Source organism: Rutidosis leptorrhynchoides, chromosome 8, assembly GCF_046630445.1.
Source record: "Rutidosis leptorrhynchoides isolate AG116_Rl617_1_P2 chromosome 8, CSIRO_AGI_Rlap_v1, whole genome shotgun sequence".
Lineage (NCBI taxonomy): Eukaryota > Viridiplantae > Streptophyta > Magnoliopsida > Asterales > Asteraceae > Rutidosis > Rutidosis leptorrhynchoides.
Genome location: NC_092340.1, coordinates 113,066,642 through 113,088,751, shown reverse-complemented (window position 1 = coordinate 113,088,751; position 22,110 = coordinate 113,066,642). Strand labels below are relative to the sequence as shown.

The following is a 22,110-nucleotide window of genomic DNA, read 5'->3' as shown; positions in this document are numbered from 1 at the left end:
ATTTGGATTGTAAAGAATGTTTTGATTTCGATTGAAGTTTGGCCTTGGCGGTTGATAATTATTCTGATAATTATTTCCCGGCCTTTGGTTCATGTAGGAAACATTCTCTCGTTGTTCCATCGCTTGCTCAATGTGACAATCTTTCGTTAAGTGTGGTCCACCGCATTGCTCACAACTGATTCGTATTGCGTGAATATCTTTAGTCATCTTTTCCATTCGTCTCTCGAAAGCATCTATTTTTGCAGAAACGGAATCAAAGTCATGGCTAGAATCGGCTCTAGCCGCTTTAGATGATCGAAAAATATCTTTTTCTTGGTGCCACTGTTATCAATAATTTTGTAAGCTTCAGTTGCGGTTTTCTTCATAATGGAACCACCAGCTGTTATGTCGATGTCTTTTCGTGTGGCAACGTCACATCCTTTGTAGAATATTTGTACTATTTGATAAATATCTAAACCGTGCTGAGGACATCCTCTCAACAACTTTCCGAATCTTGTCCACGCCTCATATAATGTTTCATTTGGCTTTTGCGCGAACGTAAAAATTTCTCCTTGAAGTCTCACGGCTTTAGATGCTGGAAAGAATTGTTTAAGAAAATTTTTAACTAAAACGTCCCATGTATCAATCGCCCCTTCAGGTAATGATTCTAACCAATCTTTGGCTTCTCCCTTTAAAGTCCAGGGAAATAACATGAGATAGATCTGTTCATCCTCAACTTCTCTGATTTTGAATAGAGTACAAATCCTATTAAAGGTTCGAAGATGTTCGTTTGGATCTTCTTTTAGCGTACCACTATATTGGCATTGATTAGTTACCATGTGTAGGATTTGTCCCTTGATTTCATAATCTGGCGCATTAATGTCTGGCTTAATAATGGCGTGACCTTGGCCCGTGCGTGTGGCTCTCATTCGGTCTTCCATACTTAGAGGTTCAGTTACTTCCATAATTGAATTTGTTGAATACGAATCACTAGAGAATTCTGATTTAACGGTTTGTGGTTCAGGAGGAATGATTAGTGGATCGGGATCTCTGAATTGTCCTTGAATATCCTCCGGGTTCTCGGTAGTGAAGTCGGGTTCAAAAAATGGATTATCGGAAATTTGAATTGGAGTACTTGTTCGACTAGATGATGTTTCTAAAGAAAAATCAACGGCGACAATATTGGCTAGATGTCTTGATCGAGTTGCAGGTGGTGAACGTATGAAAGGTGGTGAACGTTTTGCTCGGTGCATTCACTGAATATCCTATTAGTTATAAAAGATAAAAATTATATAAGTTATCAAATTAGTAGATTTTTCTGATTTTGCCCACGTTTCGAATAGCCAATAGATGCAGTAGGTAGCCAGGACCCTTTAAATCAGAAGCCCACAACTCGCCACTAACAAATCCAACTATTACTACGAACCAGAAAATTTTGGATGTCTATCAATTTAACCGCTTAAAATAATTTTTCGTTTTGAAATTTTAGAGAAGAAATAGATAAAAATTCTAAGTCCTAAAAACTAGAGCGTCGAGAAATAAGAAAGAAAAAGAGTGCGTCGAAAAACGTCGAAAAATAAAAGGTCGAAAAATAAAAATAAGAAAGAAAAACGTCGAAACTTAAAAGTCTAAAAACTAAATATTAAAAGTTGCGCCTAAAGGTATTAAAGCTTAAAAGGAAATCTATATCTAAAACGGCAATAACTTAATTAGGCACTAAAATTTATTAAATATTAAAGCGATAAGCGATGTCGTAAATTTCTAAAGCGTCTAAATCTTATTCTAAAGAAAAAGCACTTAAGAGATTTTACGGCAAAGCCTAAAAAATAGAAATATAAAAATAACTATGGCAAAATACTGAACTTAAAACTATATAGCTAACGATAAATATACAAAATAAACGATAAAAATACAAATTATAACTAAAATGATAAAATACAAATTTTATAAAGATATTATTTTTATATTATTATTTTATAAAAGTATTAATCTGTATAAATAATAATAATGACACTTAATGTTACAAATTATAAATAAAACCAAATACAAATTAATAATATTTAAATTAAAACCCTAATTATTATTAAATTAATTATAATTATAATAATTAAACCCTAAACTATGTCGGCAGAGGTTCAGACCTGTCACCTCACTCCATGCGATCGCATGGAGTGTAGGTTGTAATCCTATGCGGTCGCATGAATCCAGAAACCAGGCCAGGTAGTTGGGCTGCTACAGTTGGTGGCCCGAATAATTTTCTATTTTTTTTACTTTTTTTTGTACTTTTTACTTTATATTCTTTACAAATTAATACAAGTAAAATTTATTAAAGTAAACTTAATTTTTTTAAAAACTAAAGAAAAATACTTGTATACTTTAAAAAAATATATTTTCTTTTTATCTAAACACTTAAATAGATATATATACTTTTTTTTTATATTTTTGTATTTAAATAGATATATATATATACTTTTTTTATATTTTTGTATTTCAATATTTATATGAAAAATATTTTTACAAAAATAACTTAAAAACTAAATTTTTTTTTATTATTTTTTTTATATAGCGTTTCGCTTCGGCGTTTAAGGGAGTCCCCGGCAACGGCGCCAAAAATACTTGATGTGCGTAGAGGTGTATACGAAATAGTTATATTTTTATTGCGAAATACTATTAAATACGATACAATTTTAGACAAGTTATTTATTTATTTATAGAGTGGAAATACCTAAACCTTGCTATAACACGTATGGGCAGTGTACCTAATCGTACAGTAGTGTAGTTTTTAGTAAGTCCGGTTCGTCCACAGGGAACTAGCCAAGTTTAACGCTATATTTTTAAAACTATATTTGTATAAATATATATATATATATATATATATATATATATATATATATATATATATATATATATATATATATATATATATATATATATATATATATAAGTAATATTATTATTATTATAAAAGGGGGTTTTTACCGTTTAATGACCGGTTTGTCGCTTTTAAGTCTTAAGTCGCAGTTAAAACCTAATGTAAAATATTAAAAATAAACATAACTTAATTTAAAGCGTAAAGTAAATAACGATAAATTAAAGTGCGATAAATAAAATGACGATAAATAAATTTGTGATAATTAAAAAGTACGATAATTAAAAGTGCAATAAATACAATGACAGTAAATAAAAGTGAGATAAAATATGAAATAAAGGAATTATGCTTATTTAAACTTCCGTAATCATGATGTTTGACGTGTTGATTTTAATTTATTACCATGGGTTAATTGTCCTTCATCCTGAATTATTCAATATGTCCATCTAGTTTTTGTCCATAACAGTCTATCAGTCATAAATATAAAGTACGAGTGTCCTCGCCAAATTATCCTTATATCCGAAGTCAAATATTCCAACTAATTGGGGACTTAAACTATAATTACACTAATTTTCCTTGTATGTAATTCACCCCTGTTTTAATAAGTCCATTAACTATTAATCCATTCCCGTGTCCAGTTAAATGAACGATTATTAGTACTTATAAATATCCCGCCCATCGTGTCCGATCGAGTGTATTTAGTTATTTATAGGTACGTCCAATTGTAATTTTTATATTAAATTAACGAACTATCATTCAATTAAATAAATATAAAGATCATTAATAGCCCATAGTCTAATTTCCACAAGTGTCGTTCTTTTATTCAAACCCCAATTATGGTACAAAGCCCAATTACCCAATCTTAATATTTAGCCCAACATCACGATTACTTCGGCATTAAATAAGCATAATAATAACTTAGCTACGAGACATTAATTTAAAAAGGTTGAACATAACTTACAATGATTAATAATAGCGTAGCGTTACACGGACAGAATTTCGGCTTACACACTTACAACATTCGCTAACATACCCTTATTCTTATTAAATTAAAAATAAAATTAAAATTATAAATTATATATATATATATATATATATATATATATATATATATATATATATATATATATATATAATATATATTATATATATATATATATCGTAAGAGATAGAGAGGATAGAAAAAGATATGTGTAAAATTCGTCCAAAAACTGCTGGATTTATAGACTTGGCCAGGATTTTCCCTCCATCCGATCGCATGGATTTTAGGCATCCTGGCCATGCGATCGCATGGCCAGCTGGATCAGGCCAACTACTTTTGTTTTCTTGTTTTGCCGAAGTTTTATTATATAATATAATATATATATAATTTTAAGAATTATTTATATATTATATTATATTCATGTGCATAGTTGACTTGTCATTTTAGCTCCGTTGCGTCGCGCGTTGAAAGTTGGTTCATGTCCCGATTCCGAATTTTCGAATGTCCTTGCGTACTATTTAATATCTTGTACTTTGCATTTTGAGGCTCATACTCTTGTAATTTTGAGACGTTTCTTATCAATAAATTGACCCATTTGGATTGTACTTTGTACTTTTTAGCGTTTTGGTCGTTTGCGTCTTCAAATCGTCGTTTTCTTCTTTTGTCTTCGCACTTATTTATTTAAACGAATATTACATAAAAATAGAACAATTGCAACTAAAAGCTTTACATATTGGTAGGATATTGTGCCTAAATATATATTCATTTGGAGCACTATCAATGTTACTTTTGATGAAAGCTCGTTGTATGGTACCAAGGTAACGATTAAATCTAATCATGATCCGGTTATGCTTAATTTGTTGATGGTAATACAGGTTCTAGTGATAGGTCAGGAACTATTGAATATGATTGGTGGTGAGGATCCAAACGACGAAGATAACTCGGAGAGTGGTGCTAGCTGTGAAAGTAGTGGGACCCCTAGTGGTAGGGATAATGGTGACATGACTCAATCACCACAACCCGTGACTCCAACATTGAGATGCTCAAGTAGAATGTCCATACCTACTGTTAGGTTTTCTTCATCGAAAAACCATTTGCTCTATTCCAAAAATGGTGAACCTGAGAGTTATTTGGAAGCAAGCCAATTGATAATGCTAAAAACGAACATATATTTCATAGCATTATCCCTCAAGAAAGACAAACTTTTAGTTGCAATTGTTCTATTTACAAGTGATATTCGTTTAAATAATAAAAGGTGAAGACAAAAGACAGATTCGACGAATTGAAGACGCAAACGACCAAAAAGCTCAAAAGTACAAAGTACAATCAAAGAGGTTCCAATTATTGATAAGAAACGTCTCAAAATTACAAGAGTACAAGACGCGAAATGCAAAATACAAGATATTAAATTGTACGCAAGGACGTTCAAAAAACCGGAACCGGGACCAAAGTCAACTCTCAACACTCTATGCAACGGACTAAAAATTACAAGTCAACTATGCACATAAATATAATATAATATTTAAATAATTCTTATAATTATTTATATATTATATTTATTTATAAAAACCGTCGGCATACAAAGTAACAAAAATATGTGAGCTGCTACCTACCCCCATGCAATCGCATGGCCTGGAGGCACAAAAGCCATGCGATCGCATGGCACACCTTTTCAGCCCACATGCCTATAAATTTCGCGGTTTTGATCGATGTTAAACACATCTTTTCTCTCTATCTCATAAACGTAAATATATATATATTTATATTATAATTTTAATTTTAATTTTAAATTCTAATAATAAGGGTATGTTAGTGAATGTTGTAAGGGTGTAAGTCGAAATTCTGTCCGTGTAATGCTACGCTATTTTTAATCACTGCAAGTTATGGTTAATGTTATTTTTAAATTAATGTCTCGTAGCTAAGTTATTATTATGCTTATTTAATGCCGAAGTAATCATGATGTTGGGCTGAATATTAAAATTGGGTAATTGGGCTTTGGACCATAATTGGGGTTTGGACAAAAGAACGACACTTGTGGAAATTAGACTATGGGCTATTAATGGGTTTTATATTAAATAAACGATACCTCGTTAAATTAATATATAGACTTATAATTTGACGTATTTATATATAACCACATACGCTTGACTGGGTACGGTGGGCGGGATATCTATAAATACCAATAATTGTTCATTTTACCGGACACGGAACTGGATTAATAGTTAATAGACTTGTTGAAACATGGGTGGATTACATTCAAGGGTAATTGGTGTAATTGTTAACAAAGTAGTAAAACCTTGGTTTACACGCAGTCGATAACCTGGTGTATTCATTAAACAAAGTATTAAAACCTTGTTACAATTTGAATCCCCAATTAGTTGGAATATTTGACTTCGGGAATAAGAATAATTTGACGAAGACTTTCGCACTTTATATTTATGACTGATGGACTATTATGGACAAATTCGTATAGACATATCAAATAATCCAGGACAAAGGACAATTAACCCATGGGAATAAATTAAAAACAACACGTCAAACATCATGATTATGGAAGTTTAAATAAGCATAATTCCTTTATTTCATATTTAATTTCCTTTATTTTATATTTAATTGCACTTTTAAATATCGCACTTTTATTTATTGTCATTATATTTAATTACACTTTTAATTATCGTACTCTTTAATTAACGCAATTTTATTTTATTGCATTTTTTATCGCAATTTCATTATCGTTATTTACTTTACGCTTTAAATTAAGTTGTATTTATATTTAGTATTTTACATTAGGTTTTAACTGCGACTAAAAGTTTTAAAATCGACAAACCGGTCATTAAACGGTAAAAATCCCCTTTTATAATAATAATACTACTTATATATATTTTTGTATTTTTACAAATATAGTTTTTAAAATTATAGCGTTAAGCTTGTTTAATTTTCCCTGTGGAACGAACCGGACTTACTAAAAACTACACTACTGTACGATTAGGTACACTGCCTATAAGTGTTGTAGCAAGGTTTAGGTATATCCATTCTATAAATAAATAAATATCTTGTATAAAATTGTATCGTATTTAATAGTATTTCGTTGTAAAAATAATACTATTTCCTAGTACACCTCGCACACATCAAGTATTTTTGGCGCCGCTGCCGGGGACATTCTTGCTTAAACGCCGGAAGCGCAACGCTATATATATATATAAAAAATTAGTTTCCTTTTGTAAAAATACGTTTTTGTAAAAATACGTTTTAAAAATACAAAAAGAAAAAAAGAAAAAACAAAATTTAAGTATTTTTAAGAGTTTGTTAAATATATAAGTTCTATAAAGTTTCTTTATCTTTATTTTGTAAAAATATAATTTTTATTTTATTTATATAAATATATTATATAAATATCTAAATCAGAAAACAGAAAAAAAAATATAAAAACCACGAGGCCTCGTACTGTAGCAGCCCAAAGCCTGGCCCGAAATCTTTATCCATGTGATCGCATGGATTTTTAACGTGAGGACCATGCGATCGCATGGCCCTGTCTGACACGCCACAGTTTTACCCTAATTCACCAATCATTACGTAATTATTATTATTATTATTTATTAAAACCCTAATTAGGGTTGTTTATTTAATTAATTAGTTTAGTTTTATTATTTATTTTGTATATTTAGTTTAATTAGTTTTAATAAATTACAAAATTAATAGTTTTATAAAATAAATAATATAAAAATAATATTTTTATAAAATTGTACTTTTTACAACTTTAAGTATATTTTTATATTTTGTATATTTTTATTTGTTTTAGCGTAATATTTGTATTTTTCGCTCGTTTTAGTTTTAATATATTTTTTTTGCCATAGTTATTTTTATTTCTAGATTTTTAAGATTTGCCGTAAAATCCCTTAATTGCTTTTTCTTTAGACTAAGATTTAGGTGCTTTAGAATTTTGCGACGCCGTTTTATATATTTTAGTACCTTTTTAAGTTATTGTCATTTGAGATATAGAATTTCTTTTAAGCTTTAATATTTTTAGACGCAATTTTTAATTTTTAGTTTTTAGTTCCTTTTTAAGTTTACGCGCTACATTCTTATTTTTATTTTTCGACTTTTTATTTTTCGACGTTTTTCGACGCGCTCTTTTTCTTTCTTATTTCTCGACACTCTAGTTTTTAGGACATAGAATTTTCTATTTCTTCTCTAAATTTATTTTAAATTTCAAACTAAAAAATTATTTTAAGTGGTTAAATTGATAGACATCAAAATTTTCTGGTTCGTAGTAATAGTTGGATTTGTATGTGGACCGAGTTATTGGAGCCAAACAGTACTCAATTATATTGAGACCAAACGAATCCTGCCCCTCTGCTGCATCTTTTGGCTATTCGAAACGTGGGCAAAATCAGAAAAGTCTATTAATTGGATAACTTATATAATTTTTCTTTCTTTTTTAAAACTAATAGGATATTCAGTGAATGCACCGAGCAAAACGTTCACCACCTTTTGTACGTTCACCACCTGTAACCAGATCAAGACATCTAACAAATATTTTGGCCGTTGATTTTTCTTTAGAATCGTCATCCAGTCGACCAAGTACTCCAATTCAAATTTCCGATAATCCATTTTTTGAACCCGACCTCACAATTGAGAATCCGGAGAATATTCAGGGACAATTCATAGATCCTGAACCACTAATCTTTCCTCTGGAACCACCAATCATTCAAACAGAGATTGTTGAGGAACCAACCATTAAATCAGAATCCTATAGTGATTCAGATTCAACAAATTCAATCATGGAGAATCTGGAACCTCTAAGTATGAAAGACCGAATGAGAGCTAAACGCACTGGCCAAGGTCACGCAATTACTCAACCAGACATTAATGCGCCAGATTATGATATCAAAGGACAAATTCTACACATGGTAACTAATCAATGCCAATTTAGTGGTGCGCCGAAGGAAGATCCAAATGAACATCTTCGTACATTTAATAGGATTTGTGCTCTATTTAAAATAAGAGAAGTTGAGGATGAACAGATATATCTCATGTTATTTCCCTGGACTTTAAAGGGAGAAGAAAAAGATTGGTTAGAATCGTTACCAGAAGGGGCGATTGATACATGGGACGTTTTAGTTGAAAAATTTCTTAAACAATTCTTTCCTGCATCTAAAGCCGTGAGACTTCAAGGAGAAATTGTTACGTTCACACAAAAGCCAAATGAAACTCTGTATGAGACTTGGACAAGATTGGGAAAGTTATGAAGAGGATGTCCGCAACATGGTTTAGACACCTGTCAAATAGTATAAATATTCTACCAAGGATGCGACATCACTACAAGGAAAGACATCGATATAGCAGCTGGTGGTTCCATTATGAAGAAAACCGCAACTGATGCTTATAAAATTATTGATAACACTGCTTCCCACTCACATGAGTGGCACCAAGAAAAAGATATCGTTAGATCATCTAAAGCAGCTAGAGCCGATTCTAGCCATGACTTAGATTCCATTTCTGCAAAGATAGATGCTGTTGAGAGACGAATGGAAAAGATGACTAAAGATATCCACTCAATACGAATTAATTGTGAGCAGTGTGGAGGACCACATTTGACAAAAGATTGTCTCAGTAGTGAACTAACAATGGAACAAAGAGAGAATGTTTCATACATAAACCAAAGGCCTGGAAATAATTATCAGAATAATTATCAACCGCCAAGACCGATCTACAATCAAAACCAGAATTATAATCGAAATGTTCCATACAACAACCAACAAGGTCCTAGTAATCAACAAGTATCTAATAATACTTACAATCAGCAAAGACCTAATTTTCAAAACAAACCACCACAAACTGATGATAAAAAGCCAAATTTAGAAGATATGATGTCGAAGCTAGTTGATTCTTAAACACAATTTTTCACATCTCAGAAACAAATGAATGAACAAAATGTTCAAGCATTTAGAAATCAACAAGCTTCTATTCAAAATCTGGAACAAGAAGTAAGTAACCTAGCAAGGTTAATAGGTGAAAGAAAACCGGAAAGTTTACCAAGTGATACAAATGCTAACCCCCGAAATGAAACAGCAAAAGCCATTACCACAAGAAGTGGTGTTACACTTAAACCACCTGAAATACCTGTAATTTCTGATGAAGCTATTCCTACTCCACAAGAACCACAACCTGAACAAAATAAGGAAAAAGAACCGGTAGTTGAAAAGGTTAATGAAGATAACACAGTTAAGGCTAAACCTCATGTTAAACCATACCAACCACCACTTCCTTACCCGAGTAAAATGAGAAAAGAGAGACTTGAAGCCGAGCAATCTAAATTCTTGGATATGTTTAAACAAATAAATGTCAATCTTCCTTTCATTGATGTGATTTTAGGAATGCCTAGATATGCTAAATTTCTAAAAGATCTAATCACAAATAGAAAGAAAATGGAAGAACTCTCGGCTGTTACTATGAATGCAAACTGTTCAGCAGTGCTGATGTTATGCGAGGTGTATATAAAATAGCTTATAAATTTTACAAGGAAATACTATTAAATACGATACAATTTTACACAAGATATTTATTTATTTATAGAATGGATATACTTAAACCTTGCTACAACACTTATAGGCAGTGTACCTAATCGTACAGTAGTGTAGTTTTTAGTAAGTCCGGTTCGTTCCACAGGGAAAAATCTTTAAACAAAGCTTAACGCTATATTAGTTTTATTTTACAAAAATACAAATATATATATAAATAATATTATTATTATAAAGGGGGGTTTTTACCGTTTAATGACCGGTTTGTCGATTTTAAAACTTTAGTTGCAGTTAAAACCTAATGTAAAAATAAATACAACTTAATTTAAAGCGTAAAATAAATAATGATAATGAAATTGCGATAAATAAAAGTGCGATAAAATAAAATTGCGATAATTAAAAAGTACGATAATTAAAAGTGCAATTAAATACAATTACAATAAATGAAAGTACGATAATTAGAAGTGCAATTAAATATAAAATAAAGGAAATTAAATATGAAATAAAAGAATTATACTTATTTAAACTTCCGTAATCATGATGTTTGACGTGTTGATTTTAGTTTTATGCCCATGGGTTAATTGTCCTTTGTCCTGGATTATTTAATATGTCCGTCTGGTTTTTGTCCATAACAGTCCATCAGTCATAAATATAAAGTGCGAGTGTCCTCGTCAAATTATCCTTATACCCGAAGTTAAATATTCCAACTAATTGGGGACTTAAACTGTAACAAGGTTTTATTACTTTGTTTAATAATTACACCAGGATATCGACTGCGTGTAACCCAAGGTTTTAATACTTTGTTATCAATTATGCCAAGTGTCCTTGTACATAATTTCACCCCTGTTTTAATAATTCTAGTGACTATTAATCCATTCCCGTGTCCGGTTAAATGAACGATTATTCGTACATATAAATATTCCGCCCATCGTGTCTGATTGAGTGTATATGGTTATTTATAGGGACGTCCAATTGTAAATATTTATATTAAAATTAACAAACTATCATTTAGTTAAACAAATATAAAGCACATTAATAGCCCATAGTCTAATTTCCACAAGTGTCGTTCTTTTGTCCAAACCCCAATTATGGTACAAAGCCCAATTACCCAATTTTAGTAATTAGCCTAACATCATGATTACTTCATTTTAAATAAGCATAATAATAACTTAGCTACGAGACATTAATGAAAATAATATAAACATAACTTACAATGATTAAAAATAGCGTAGCGTTACACGGACAGAATTTCGACTTACACCCTTACAACATTCGCTAACATACCCTTATTATTAGAAATTAAAATTAAAATTAAAATATAAATATAAATATTTACGTATACATATATAGAGAGAGATTGATTATGGATATTTTTACTCGTCGAATTGCGCTGGCTTTTATAGGGATTTTGGTCCAGGGAGTCTCCGCGACTCGCGTAATTTTTTCACTACAAACTCCGCAACTCGCGGAGTTTGTAAAACCAGCTCACACAAGTTTGTCTTTTAATTTGCCGACGGTTTATAATATATTATATAATATATAAATAATTATAAGAATTATTTAAATATTATATTATATTTATGTGCATAGTTGACTTGTAATTTTTAGTCCGTTGCGTCGAGCGTTGAGAGTTGACTCTGGTCCTGGTTCCGGATTTTCGAACATCCTTGCGTACAATTTAATATCTTGTACTTTGCGTTTTGAATCTTGTACTCTTGTAATTTCGAGACGTTTCTTATCAATAATTGGAACATCTTTGATTGTATTTTGTACTTTTGAGCTTTTTGGTCGTTTGCGTCTTCAATTCGTCAAATCTGTCTTTTGTCTTCACCTTTTATTATTTAAACGAATATCACTTGTAAATAGAACAATTGCAACTAAAAGCTTGTCTTTCTTGAGGAATAATGCTATGAAATATATGTTCGTTTTTAGCATTATCAAATATTCCCACACTTGAGCGTTGCTTGTCCTCAAGCAATATAGTCTTGAAATACCAGAATCACTTCTTTATTCTTTACATTTTGTACATCAGTGATTTCTATACGGCGGTATAAACAATGGTAGTAACGATATGGTTTACAGTCCCACATAACTATAAAAATTTAGATCCATTAAGGAAATTGGATCTTTATGAAAACATTTGATCTTTTGAAAATTAAATCTAGCTTTTACCCTAGATAAGTTTTCCGGAATAACCCTTCATCGGTGTTTGCAAATTCTTTTTGTGGGTTTGGTGGGTTTCATATTTGAAAATTTTAGCTCAAAACTTGCAGTTTTGTGTCACCCACTTGCTAACCTTGTATTGGGAAAGCAACACGTCCAGTTTACTTGCTCCGAATATTACCTTTCGATAAACTACCGTCCGGTTGTAAAGAAAAGCGTTGAACAAGCAACTGTTAAGGCAATGTCCCCTGACATGCTTTTAATTATGGTCTATAATGTGTCGGACGCAATTACTATCCTTGGTAGGAGCAATAGTAAAGCTCACCCTTATAATTTTTCGGTCTGGCACAAGGTCCTGTCTTTGACCATACTATGCAACCACCGTTCTTACGGTTGACACCCGATTTGGTTCAGGTGACCTAATGAATTCCAGGTGAATTCCTAGGATTTTACGTTCAAAGGTAATGAACGCATTGAAAATAGGGTTTTCAGAAAACAAATCGGTTTATAATTTGATCAAAATATTTTCTCGTTCAAGCTCGAGTTTAGATATCATTGAATTCCATGAGTTTGTAATTCTCAATCTTTAAGGTCAATCTCTAGGATTGAGTAATATCAGTCTTAAAAGCTGATTTTTGATCTTTAAAGGAGATTATCCTTTATGGGGATCTGATTTATTAGTCTTATCAAGCTAATTTGCACGGTGCTCCCCCATTGTACGAGATAAATCCTTCTCATGGTTAGGATAAATCTGACCACTTGGCGACCCTGTTTTATGCTGAGGTTCGTGGATTTCCTGCTGATTTTAGTGATGACTTTTCTAGATTTTTCGTCAACCTACAGCTGGTCTGAACGACAACTTCATGACCTAAATCAAGAAGCGCGTTTCTTTTTCGGAAGACTTTACTTCCTTTTAATGATGAAATTGATTCATCGTGTAGATCCATCTTTCTTACAGTAAATCACGTAAAACTGTTTAGTTTAGTCAAAAGCAAAAGTATCTTTAATTATTTGTTACAGAAATATGTGACATATGTTTAAAATAACTTGGTGAATTTTCCCACACTTGGCTTTTATTTTTCCTTTTTGTTCTCCTCTATTCCATTTTAAATGAATTCTAACATTTTGGTTTGTTTCTCAATTTATATCCTTTCCGAGGTAACAATAATTTCGGTGTTAACACCTAGTTTTATTGTTCATAAATATGTATAAACATGATTTTGAGTTCATTTAATTGAAAATTTTGAAAAATTTTACTAGAATTGGGTAGTCAGTATATAAGACTAGGGCTGTTCTTTGTTATCAGAGAGCACTAGATTCTAATACAACTACTGCTTTACTAGTATTTTTAATGGTAACCAAGTGTATAAAGTAAAAATTTTAAAAATCCGAAAGAATTTAACCCCTTCCCACACTTAAGATCTTGCAATGTCCTCATTTGCAAGAAATCAGTAACAATTTAAATTATTGAGGGTGATTAGCGCAGAAAAATGATTAAATTTTACCAAAGTTTCCAAACATATTGTTGTTTGTGTTGAATGATAAATGGTACACATCATTTGTTCATTCCGTCTTGTTGTTACATCACATTTATTTTTCATCTTGTCGTCAAAATTAGTTGCTTTTGCTGAACTTAATGCCAGTCTTTGAAAATGCGTTGTTTTACTCTGTTGTGTACATGAGATAAACTGCAAACATATATACATATTTTTGAAGTTTGGTATATTCCCCCACATTCAAAAATTATTAAAATCTAATAATAAAAGTTAGAAAATTATAAAAACTATTACAATATCAACATAAGTGCTAAATGTAGTAACATTACAAAAATAAAATAAATGAAATTAAATAAACTAAGGTTGTTACTGATACCAGTAGGGTTCCATGCATAACCATATGTGTTATAAAATGCTTCAGCTGGGTTATAAGTAGGATACGGTGGTTGCATCTCTATAGACCAGGGAGGGAATATGGGCGTTGGAGTAGGAATATAGTTTCTACCTACATGTTGGCAATGAGCTATGATTTAGTTTTGATGAACTTGCCAATCTTCAAATGCTCGATGTCTAGCATTTTCATACTCTTGTGAAGCTATAAACCTTTGCATTTCTGTCATTTTATTTCCCCCTCCCACATTACCTGGCTGTTGATTTCTCTCAACCTGTGGATGTCTTCCATTATAGGCTACTGCGGCGTTATTTCGCCTCTTCAAAACTTTAGCACCATGATATACATTTAAACCAATTGTATCGTGGGGTTCTGGTTCTTCGATTAATAATCCCCCCGACTTATATCCACATTGAGATACTCAGCAATTAATGTAATAAATATACCACCTCCTATTATACTGTGCGGTCTCATCCCCTTAACCATAGCTGATAAATAATAACCCACACAATAAGGTATACTTACAGCGCTTTGTGGGTCTCGAATGCACATGTGGTAAAACAAATCCTGTTCATTTACTTTTTCCTTATTCTTACCTCTTTGTGTAATCGAATTGGCTAAAAACCTGTGAATTACTCTTAATTCAGCTCTATCTATATCCAAATAAGAGTAATTTCCCCCTTTAAATCGGTGATGGCTAGTCATTTGACTCCATACACCATGCGTATCAAAATTTTCATCAATTTTCCTACCATTTAGTATCAACCCTCGACAATCAGCAGATGCTAGCTCCTCAGGCGTATATATACGTAAGGCCTGAGCCATGTCTAGTAGAGACATGTGGCGCATCGAACCTCCTAACAAAAATCTAATAAAAGAACGATCGGTTAAACTAGCTACCCGATCATTTATTTCTATACTACATAATAATTCTTCACACCATACTTTATATACAGGTCTACACATGTTGAATAATCGTACCCAATCGTTAAAAGTAGAATTACCATACCTCTGTGTAAGTAATTCTCTAATTGGCTCGACCAATTCTACAGCTTCTAATGGACCCCATTCTATTACCCTAGGTACTTCAACAGCTTTAGAATAAAGAGTATGCAAGCCCCTTTGGTATTTTGGATAATCTATCCAACGTCTGTCTAATCTCAAGTTCGGGTGCAAATTTTCTACATGCATATCTGAAAATGTCATAACTGGATGAGGTATATCTTATTTGTAATAGTTATCAACCTCCTGCTGTTCCGCATTCTCAGGAGGAGCATTGCGAGCTTGGGATGAAGATTCACCCTTTTCAGTCTGCAAAACACATCAAACACAATTTTTGTGCATCCAAATATGCATTAGTGTCAACAAAATCATCAATCAAAATAATTACAATGACATGTTCAATTTATATCAAACTTATGCTTATTTTCATATTTTTATCAAATCTACACTTTTTCAAATAAGCATATACGAAAATGTTTGCCAAGTTCATAAGCATTCAACTCAAATAACATGTCAAAATAATCATTATTAGCAATTAAACAAGTTTCAAATGGCATTATCTCTCAAAAATCAAGTTCATGAATTTTAGACTTGAAAAAGTCCACTTTAATTCTCAAAAATCATGTTTAGGCTCAAAGTTTGGATCATTTAACTACCTAAACATGTTACACTACTTAATTTAGCAATAATTCATGACAAAAATTGGCCATAACCTGTTTATATCAAAAAGCCCCAAATTGCTCAAGAACACAAACCCTAGATTACTCAAAATTTGAAGTTTAATGCTTCTAATCATGTTAAATAGCATCAATCTAGGTTATACAAGCATAATACACAAACAATTTAAGCATAATTACACTAAAAAGCATCAAAATCGAATTGGGTATAAATTTGCTCAAGAACACTAATTTTCGAATTAAATGGTGTTTAGGTGTAGAAATTTATCATTTTTCTTGAGTAATTCCTTGATAGCATCCTTCTCAACATGATTTTAGTAAAAAATGTGATGATTTTTGGTGAAAAAATTCAGATTTTAGAGGTGATTTTCGGGTATTTTCGCAGTATATTTTGGTGTGGGTGTTTGGGGACTGATCTGTTCGGCCCTTATATTTTTTTCTGGAATTTTTGTCCTCCGCGACTTGCGGTACTTAAGTCTTTCATACTCTGCGAGTCGCAGCCCCTTTTTTTTTTTTTTTAATAATCCTTAACTTATAAAACAAATATAAAATAAATTTAAAATTTTGTTTTCCTTTGTTTTTAGAATGAGGTCGTTTCGGATCGATGTCCTAGTCCGTCCCTCGACAAAATTTTAAAATTTATCTTTTTGTAGCGATTGTTTTAAAAGCTAAGATTTTTGGGTTTTTTTAATTTTTTTGGCATACTTTAATTCAATAAGATTAAAAATAATGATAGTAAAAGTTCTCATCCCTCCCTCGGGTAAAGCAATTTCGGTTCAACGACCTAGTTTTCAACTTACGACGAATTTTTAAAAAACATATTTTTAACTTAACGAAATAAAGTAAATTTTTGTTTTTTTAAATTCACACCAAACTTAAATTTAAAATGCATAAAATTAAAAATTCACACCAAACTTAAATAAAAATTCATATTATAAATTCACACCAAACTTATATTATATTTTTGTTTTTATACATACAAACTTATATTAATTATATTAATTTTTCAAATATTTACAATTTTAAATATATTGATTTAATTTAAACAAGTTTACAATATTATTTTAATATTAATTTTAAAAATAAAGTAAAAATAAAATTAAAAATCTTTTTGGCTTTTATCCCACTTTAATCAATCAAATATTATCAAAAATATGCGCCCCTCTTTTCGGTAAAGTAATTTCGGTTCCATGACCTAATTTAACTCATGACGAATTTTTGAAATATTTTGGGTTGATTGATTAAAGATATTTATACCTTAAGAATAAACGTTAAATTTCGCAGTGATGTAATAAATTTTTGTATGATATCAATAATTTCGGTCGCCAAACCTAATTTTATTCAATACCAATTTAATACTTTATAGCGAACAAATTAGCGTTTATTATCAAAAGGTTAAAAATAAAAATAAAAATAAAAACTGTACAGACTTACCTGTGAGATAATATTCTTAGTGATATGATCTAGCCCACTCATAAGATAGTCGGTTTAATTGATTTTCCATAGCTACATAGGCGTAACCTCGAGCATTCAGTATTTTTTTTCTAAACATATGAACGGTCCATCTCTGCATAAAGTAACAAATTCGGTGTTTGAATAAGTTTGATTATTTGAACATTTACCTCCATGTGACCATTTTCCGCATTTGTGACATTTTTCAAGGTGTCGTGCTCTTCTTTTCGCTGCGAATTTTGATTTTCCTTTACCAAATTGTAACTTATTATCTTCGCATCTGGATTCTTTTCTTACTCCGTCCAACCTTTCTCTGATTACTGATACCAGTTCACTCGGTAGTGTGTCATTATTACGTTTAGTGATCAAAGCGTGTAGCATTAGACCATGGTTTAGTTCACAGGAAGTCTTCATTTCGTAAAACCTAAAAAAATAAAAATTCAGAATGGGGGGAGAAGACTAGTTCTTTAGGGTCTGCTAGGAAAAGACCATTCGGGTTCCATTTTCGAGAACTACACGAAAACAAAAAATCTAACTCTAACAGAAATACATAAAATCCTTTAAAGACTTGATTCTCCCCACACTTAGTTGGCTGTGGTATCGAAATTGTGATTAACTTCGTTGTCAACTTCCATTGGACTATCTATGTAATGTTTAACTCTGTGACCATTAACCTTAAATTCAATCCCATTTGAATTTATTAATTCTATCGTTCCGTATGGGAAAACTCTTTTGACTATGAATGGTCCAGACCATCTTGATTTCAATTTTCCAGGAAATAGCTTAAATCGTGAATTGAAAAGAAGAACTCTGTCTCCTTCTTTGAATTCTTTTGAACTTCTGATTCTTTTATCATGCCATTTCTTCGTTCTTTCCTTATAGATTAATGAATTTTCGTATGCTTCATGTCTTAATTCTTCTAATTCATTTAGTTGACTTAATCGTAGACGTCCGGCTTCATGTAAATCAAGATTACATGTCTTCAAAGCCCAAAATGCTTTGTGTTCAATTTCTACTGGAAGATGACATGCTTTTCCATAAACAAGTCTGAAAGGTGTGGTTCCAATTGGAGTTTTGTAGGCTGTTCTAAAAGCCCAGAGCGCATCCTCCAACTTAATGGACCATTTCTTTGGATTTGATCCTACGGTTTTCTCTAGAATACGTTTTAAAGCTCGGTTGGTATTTTCAACTTGTCCACTTGTTTGTGGATGATAAGCGGTGGAGATTTTATGAGTTACTCCATATCTTTTAAGAACTTTCTCAAGTTGATTATTACAGAAATGAGTACCCCGATCACTTATTAAAGCTTTCGGTGTTCCAAACCTTACAAAAAGACGTTTTAAAAAGTTGACTACAACTCGTGCATCGTTAGTTGGGAGAGCTTGTGCTTCCGCCCATTTAGATACATAATCAATGGCTATGAGAATGTAAAGATTATTATGAGATTTTGGAAATGGACCCATAAAGTCAATACCCCAAATGTCAAATACTTCACATACTTGAATGACATTTTGTGGTATTTCATCACGTTGACTTATTTTTCCGGCCCTTTAACAAGCATCACAGGATTTGCAAAGAAGGTGTGCGTCTTTGTAAATTGTAGGCCAATAGAATCCAGCATCATAAACTTTTCTTGCTGTGAGTTGAGGCCCGTAATGCCCTCCTGTTGGTCCTGTGTGACAATGGTTTAAGATTTTACTAGATTCATCTCCAAATACACATCGGCGTATTATTCCATCTGGACAACTTTTAAACAAATGTGGATCTTCCCAGAAATAGTGTTTTATGTCACTAAAGAATTTCTTTCTTTTTTGGTATGACAATCCTTTTTCAAGGAATCTACATACTAAGTAGTTTGCATAGTCTGCAAACCATGGAATTTCATTATAATCTATCTTCAATAGATATTCATCAGGAAAGTTGTCTTGTATGGCCGATTCATTTAGAACTTCTAATTCGGGATTTTCAAGACGTGAAAGATGATCAGCGGCAAGATTTTCTGCTCCTCTTTTATCTCGGATTTCAATATCGAACTCTTGTAAGAGTAAGATCCAACGAATTAATCTTGGTTTGGCATCTTGTTTCGAAAATAGGTATCTAAGAGCAGAATGGTCGGTATAGACCACCGTTTTAGCTAGAACGAGATATGAACGAAATTTGTCAAAAGCAAAGACAATAGCAAGGAGTTCTTTTTCAATAGTTGTATAATTTGTTTGTGCTCCTTGTAACGTCTTACTAGCATAATATATAGGTTGAAATCTTTTTTCAATCCTTTGTCCTAAAACGGCTCCCATTGCAAAATCACTTGCATCACACATTAGTTCAAACGGTAGATTCCAATTTGGTGTTATCATGATCGGCGCATTAGTGAGTTTTTCTTTAAGAATATTAAAAGATTTGATACATTCATCTGAAAAGATGAATGGAGCATCCTTTTCTTGGAGTTTATTCATAGGAGTGGCAATTTTAGAAAAATCTTTTATGAAACGTCGGTAAAAACCGGCATGCCCTAGAAAAATCCTAACTCCTCTAACATTGGTGGGATGTGGAAGTTTAGAAATTACATCTACTTTAGCTCTATCTACTTCAATTCCTTCCTTTGAAATTTTATGTCCAAGAACGATGCATTCTTTAACCATGAAATGGCATTTCTCCCAATTAAGTACTAGATTTGATTGTTCGCATCTAATAAGCATTCGTTCAAGATTAACTAGACATGATTCAAATGTATCACCGAAGACTGAAAAGTCATCCATGAAAACTTCCATGCATTCTTCTATCATGTCGTGAAAAATCGCCATCATGCATCTTTGAAAGGTTGTAGGGGCGTTACAAAGTCCAAATGGCAGGCGTTTGTAAGCAAAAGTACCATAAGGGCACGTGAATGTGATTTTTTCTTGGTCTTCGGGTGCTATTGGAATTTGAAAATATCCGGAAAAACCATCTAGAAAACAATAGTAACTATTTCCGGCTAATCTTTCCAACATTTGATCAATGAAAGGTAAGGGAAAGTGATCTTTTCTGGTGGCGTCATTTAATTTTCTATAATCAATACACACACGCCATCCTGTTACAGTCCTAGTAGGAATAAGCTCATTTTTCTCATTTGTAATAACAGTCATGCCACCCTTCTTAGGCACGCATTGAATTGGGCTTACCCATGGACTATCAGAAATCAGATAAATTAAACCTGCATCTAGCAGTTTAATAATTTCTTTCTTAACTACATCTTGCATATTAGGATTTAGTCTTCGTTGGCGTTGCACATACGTTTTATGACCTTCTTCCATAAGGATTTTATGTGTGCAATACGAAGGACTTATTCCTTTAATATCATGAATCTTCCATGCAATGGCTGGTTTATGAGCTTTCAACACAGAAATGAGTTGAGATTTCTCATTTTTAGTAAGAGAAGACGATATTATTACAGGTAATTCAGATTCACCATGTAAATAAGCGTATTCCAAATGGTTTGGAAGTGGATTTAACTCTAATTTCGGAGGTTCTTCTATCGATGATTTATATCGATATCTGTCTTCTTCTTTTAGCATTTGAATTTCTTCTGTTGTTGGTTCATATCCATTAGCTATTAGTGTAGCTAACATTTCAGTTTCATCAATTGGTTCAGTTCCTTCTCCTAAAGAACATTCTCCTGTTCCTTGTAATTCTGGAAATTCTTCTAATAATTCTGCATGTGAATCTATAGTTTGAATATAATAGCATGTATCATCTGCAGATTGCGGTTGTTGCATTGCTCTATCAACCAAAAAGGTAACACTCTCTTCCTCTATACTTAGGGTCAATTTCTTACCAAATACGTCTATCATTGCTTTAGCCGTGTTTAAGAATGGTCTTCCTAATATGAGAGGAACTTGAGAATCTTCTTCCATGTCCAGAACAACAAAATCTACTGGAAATACTAAGGTACCAACTTTAACTAGCATGTTCTCTATTATCCCTCTAGGATATTTTATTGATCTATCGGCTAGTTGTATGCTTATTCTTGTTGGTTTCAATTCTCCAAGGTCTAGTTTAGTGTATAGTGAATACGACATTAAATTTATACTAGCACCTAAGTCTGCCAATGCTTCTATTGAACTAAGACTACCCAGAAAATATGGAATTGTGAAACTTCCTGGATCAGATAATTTTTCTGGTATCTTATTCAACAGTACTGCTGAACAATTAGTATTCATAGTAACAGCCGAGAGTTCTTCCATTTTCTTTCTATTCGAGATTAGATCTTTCAAGAGTTTAGCATATCTAGGCATTCCTGAAATTACATCAATGAAAGGAAGATTTACATTTATCTGTTTAAACATATCCAAGAATTTAGATTGCTCGGCTTCAAGTTTCTCTTTTTTCATTTTACTCGGGTAAGGAAGTGGTGTGATGTGTAAAATCGCGTCTATAAATTTATAATGGGAAATACCGGTTAAAAGGATTACTACACACTAACGGGCAGTGTACCCGATCGTGCAATAGTATTAAGTTGGTAAATCCAAGTTCGTTCCAAGGACAGTTTAGACGTGAAAATTAAGGTTGTAACTAATAAAGTAAACTAAGTTAATCTAGAAA

General features: G+C 31.9%; 1 non-coding gene across 1 annotated transcript; it reads left to right on the top strand.

The window, feature by feature from the left end:
* Nucleotides 1-453: 453 nt before the first annotated feature.
* On the top strand, nt 454-560 carry LOC139865477 (small nucleolar RNA R71). Its single transcript, XR_011764995.1, has one exon. It is a non-coding gene; the product is annotated as a small nucleolar RNA R71 (small nucleolar RNA).
* The last annotated feature ends 21,550 nt before the right edge of the window (nt 561-22,110 follow it).